This window comes from Cucumis sativus, chromosome 3, assembly GCF_000004075.3.
Source record: "Cucumis sativus cultivar 9930 chromosome 3, Cucumber_9930_V3, whole genome shotgun sequence".
Classification (NCBI taxonomy): domain Eukaryota; kingdom Viridiplantae; phylum Streptophyta; class Magnoliopsida; order Cucurbitales; family Cucurbitaceae; genus Cucumis; species Cucumis sativus.
In genome coordinates this window covers 14,581,606-14,587,605 of record NC_026657.2, presented here as the reverse complement: position 1 = coordinate 14,587,605, position 6,000 = coordinate 14,581,606, and positions in this window count along the sequence as shown.

The following is a 6,000-nucleotide window of genomic DNA, read 5'->3' as shown; positions in this document are numbered from 1 at the left end:
TTCGAGATGAATTTAAAGTTGGATAAATTCAGTAAGTTAATGTTGGATTTTTTCACTATAAAAATATTATATAGTTATATGAAGTTTGTAATTTAATTAAACCAATTAATTAATTTGATGTGTATTTATGCAATATAAAATTATATAATAAAATAAGAATTAATTAATTAAAGCATTTAATTAATTAAATTTAATATTTAACTTTAAACTATTATTTTATTCAATAATCCGGATGAATCCGAGAATTAACAAAACTTACTTAGAGATCCATTTGTGAATAAACTCATCAACATTAGTGAGCATGTTTCTCAAATAAATTCCATCGTCCTTAGCAGTCCAAATACAAGTTCCTAATTCAATCCCGCATCTGTCATAAAGCCAACGGTGTCTTCGCTCAGACCAAAAGCTTTCAAAAGAGACATATGCATCTGACTTGTCCAATCTACACCAAAACAAAGTTGTTCCCCATATGTTTATTTGAAAGTTCCATTGGAATTCATCTCCACGGTTAGCCAAATGATGATATCCCAAATCATCGTCCTTTGATTGGCAATGCACATCCAAACTGTTGGAACTTAGCCCATTTACCACGTGAACAAAATACCTCGGAGGTGCTGGAGGACGTCTGCTGAAACTCAAAACTTGACCCTCAAACAAAATCATTGTGGAAAGCCAGAAAACGAACAGATTCCTCACCATCATTTTATTTTTAACCAAACACACTTCTTCTTTTTTTTTTATTTGTTAGAATGAATGTTTTGGCATGTACACATGTGGGAACAAATTTACATACTTATAGCACTGCCAAGAAATTGAAGAAATAGAATGGTAGGATATTAATTTTAAATAATTAATCTCGTCCCTATTTTTGTGTTATGCATATTATAAATATTCCTCTCCTATAAGGAAATGATATCAATTATTCTATGAACTCAAATACACGAATGGTTAATAATAGAAATCTAATTAATGCATTGATATCATAAACTTCATCTTAAATTCTTTCAAACAAACTAACATAAACTTCATTCTCATTTGTCTCTATGGTAATATATTAATTTGATGAAATTGTTTTAAATAGCAAAATTACTCACAATATTTATAAATCTAACAAAGATTCATTAACATCGATATATATATATATATTAGTGTTTACCAAGGTCTATCAATGACGTTTTGTTATATTTGTAAATATTTTGATTCATTTTTCTATGCACTCCAAAACGACTATTTTTTATTAATTTTTAACTTAACCTTTAAGTAAGTTAATTAGTTTAAATTAAACCATTTTTTTATTTAGGAAAGTTGTAAATGGTAAAATAATTGTTATTTTTGCAAATGTATCTTTGACGTTTTAAGTTTTAAGTATTGGAAAGAGTAATTACAATGTGTAATAATTTATGAATAATAATTAAGTATATAACAACATTTTACAAAAATTGCAAATATAGCAAAATTTATCGGTAATAGATATTTTTTATTGATAGATTTCTATGATCAATCCGTCGTAGACCAATATTTGCAACATGTTCTATCAGTAATAGATTTCTATCATTAATAAACTTTTACAGATTTTCCTATATTTGCAATGTTTTTAAAATGTATGCTAATATTTGAATCTAACTACTATAAATATAACTCTATATACCCATTTTACCCTCACAACAAACTTAGAACAAGCTTATGCCTATTTTTATCATTTCATTTTCTTCTTCTCTCCTTTTCTTTACAAAATTTTTCTTCATTGTCTACCATTTCTTTCACAAGCATGATCTATCTTCATTGTCTTCCATGATTTTTCTCTCTTTCCACATCAATATATACACAAAGCTTTGAAAATCTAACAAACGAGAGACTTGTCATCTATTATGAGCTTGGCGCTTGGCACCTAGTCACATCGTGCCCCAAGCTGCTAAAACCTTGACCGCAAGAGTCCTTTTTAAAAAATTTATTTTTCTTATCATCCATCGTGCATCTCTCAACCCTCATGGCAACTTCAACCAATTTAGAGAAGTCGGATCAATCCATGTTCGTAATGACTGATACTCTAATTTCAGTCCGCACTTGTTTGTCTATTATGAGCCTTCTTCAAATCTTTTGCACTTGTTCGTCTCATAAGTCAAAGGCTAAAGCATACATAGCCAACTTAGTAAACCATTTTTCATATTTTATAATAGTCATGTCACTTTGAACCAAACTCATGAACTTGATTCTAAAAGAATTAAAGGTAGAAAATGTTGTAATTAATTTTGGGGGAAAAACATTCGTAATCGAAAACTATAAGGGCAAAGAGAGAAAGTTGAAAAATTATCCTTTTCTTTTAATATAGTATTAGTTCTTGTATTAGATGCAATAATCTTATCAGTTATTACCGATTATCTTTGTAAAAAACTACCAAGACTCGTTTTCGTTTAAATAAGTTACCTCGAAACACTCGTTAATATGCTACGATCTCGACTTGCCATGAGTACCTTACATCATTCTTTACCTAATGGGAATTCCAACCTCTTCTATATGATCACATTTCTTCCACAAATTATCGAACATAACGAGGAGAATACCTTTTATTTTTACCAACGTATTTTGTAGAAAGGATGTTCTTCCGTGACAATTTTACATTCAACTTATCTCCAATTTGTTGTTGCATCTCAATTATTTCAATAGATTGAGTATTGTATAAGATTATGTGACCATTTATTAAATATACCATCTATAAAATATACCAAGGGAAGACTATTTTTAAATGGTTCTATCAAAATAGAGGTTGAATATTGATCCATTTGAATATAGGTGAATATACAAGTATAGTTTGTCTAACCTAAATATATGGTTAACATACTATCAATCTCGAAGGGCAAGATTTGATTCTCCAAGTTCACCCTACGCAAGGGTGTAAATGGGTTCAGTCAGGTTGAGTTGTCATAACGTTATTTGTTTATTTTCTTTTCTTTTTTAAGTATATTATTTATTAACTTAAAATACTTAAATTTATATACAACACATTTTAATTACTAAAATTTCATAAAACTCAATATTTAACATATCTATTACAAACTTTAAAAAAACTTCATAATAACGTATGCATTATAATACTTATAAGTTGTAATATATAGTTTAATCATATTAGAAATTCAGATTGGGTTGGGTCAACCCGAACTTTTAAAAATGTAATTCAAACTCAATCCAATAAAAAAAAAATCAATTCAACTCAACCCAATCTATATATAAAAGACTTTTTTTCAAGATTTCTTTTACACGATCGTTTAGATTTGGTACACGATCGTTTGCATTTGACACACGATCGTTTACATTTGACACATGATCGTTTAGATTAAGGTAACAAAATTTTAACGATTTTTTTTATACGATCGTTTATATTTGGAACATGATCGTTTACATTTGGCAATCCAATATCCATACGATTTTTTTTTTTACGATCTTTTATATTTGGCACACGATCTTAAACCAAATAACAGTTTGAAAAAAAAATTAAAAATTACTGAAGAAAGAAAAAGACGATGAAAAGAAAAAGAAAAAAAATTACAGAAGAAGAGAAAAAGAACACGATCGAAAGGAAAAGAAAAATTGTATAAGAAAGAATAAGAAAAAGAATGGCAAATAGAAATGTTTTTTAAAAATTGTAGAAGAAGAGAACAAGACAATGGAAAGAAAAAAATATGACGATGATAAAAAAGGACAAACATTGAAATTTTTTTTTAAAATGATAAAATGATAAATATTTGGTTGATTTGTTATATTTAAAAAAATCAATCTAAAAAAATAGAGTATTTTAAAATTATTATTTCCTTGAATTTCTGGGTAAAATAGAAAAGAAAAATGAGTAAATCAGATGGTGGATGTGAAACTTAAGATACACTATTGAACAATGTATAAAAAAATGAGCACATTTTGCATATACTTAAAATTTTGTCTTTTATGTATAGAATAATTAAGAAAGTTAGTAGTCCAAGGGGGTTCATAAAATATGAAATTAGGGTTTGAAAACGCCTAAATGTACGGATCCCAACTATTATACAATTTTATTTATTGACTAATAATTAATAATGAAGAATATAACATCTCACGAGGAGCCAATAATAAATTGAAAATATTATTTGAATGGAAATTATTGATATTTTCTTTATTATAAGAATATTGAAAAGGAAAAAAAAAGAAAAGATTGAATGAATCAAAATTGTGTCCCCATGTGGTTCACCACACATTGGCTTAATTTCATGTTAAATACATTCCAAGTTTAAGTTTTCGATTACATAATTATTGGACTTTAATAAGATATAAATATTAGAGAGAGAGAAATTTGGTAAACCCTCTCTGTCAAAACTTTTAATTTCAATCAATTGCACCTCAAATATAATTATATTTTTTAATTATTTTTTCTTTGCATTCTTTAACTTTATTCTTTTAGTATCCTTTTAGGACTTTATTTTAGTGAAATTAATGAGTTTGGGAAGATTTTAAAATTATTAAAATTAGTAGGTGAATTTGAAGAAGTTTTTAATTGATGCAAAAAGGTCACAACCCTTTCTTTGAGTTTATGATTCAATCTATACTATATTTAAAAAGTCAAAATATTTTTAAAACATTTTTAACAAATGTCCTTTCAAATTTTATTTTATTATATCATTATGGTATTTGAAACTTTTTTAAAATAAAAAAAAATTGATAAATTATTTACCTAAAAAAACAAACTTAAATATTTTGTCAAAAATTTTCTTTTTTTAAACAAAATAAATGTATAACAAGTAATTGTATTTCCAAAAGCAATTAAATAACTGTTACTATATTGTATACTCCTTTTTATTTTATTTCTAAGTTTTTGAATGTGAGTTACAATGTCTTATTTAATAATAAACAGTTACAAAATTAAATTTCAATATTATGGTTTTCTAAAATAAAACATTTTGTCCATTGAAGTTTTTATTGGTGCATTAAATAATATGAAAAAACTTGTATGTAGTGAGATAGTATCTTGTCCAAAAAAAAGTAAAATCAACCTAGCTCGTTCACTATAATAGTATCTTTGTCATGAATCAATTTAATCATATCATCACAAAGTTCACCCGATCTCTATCGGTTGAACATATCTTTATTGACAAGTGGAGGTTTGGGAGACAAGGTAGACTTTAATTTAGAGCTTGTTAGAGAGTTTTTTAATTTTGACTACTTTTGTTGTATATATATAATATTATATGTACCCGTATATACCCCGAGCTAAAGATTTTGAGTTCAAATCATTCCACTTCAAATAGTACTAAAAAGATTAAATCAAATCAAATATTGTAAAGTGATAATATGAAATAGACTCAATAAATGGAGAGAAAGCAACAATGACTTGCATAATTATCGTTTTTGTCTAAAGACTACATTTAATCTCCGTTTCTATATTTTCTATGAATATAATAATAAATTATTTCTTAATTATAATTTTATATTTAAGATTTTGTTTGATAATTTTTTCTATTAGTTGAATCTCTAACCTTGATATCGATAATATAACCACTATACTAGTTGAGTTATATTCATGTTGACATTTTACCACTACGTTAGTTGAATTATTGTTCATGTTAACATTTTTAATAAGTTTTTTATTAAAAATTTTAAAATATTAATTTTAGATATATTTATTGTGTGTAACGCTTCGAAATTATGAAAGTATTTTATTAGAACAAAACACATTAAATTATTAATTTTTTCACAATTATATGCAGATAAGTTTTTTTAAAAAAAACAGTTATTTCATAGGATAGATTACTTATAATTTTTTTTAAAGTAAATTAGTAATTATTTGCTTTTTGAGATTCATAATATTTCATTAAAAATTTAATAATTCAACTAAAAAACAAAAGGTGAACAAACTTTGTCACACACAACAGAAATCCTTAGATAATTTGGTTTGAAATGAGTACTTTCTTTTGTTCATTATTTCATATGCTAAAGGATCATGTATGAAGGATTTATGAAATAGGAAAACAAGATAAT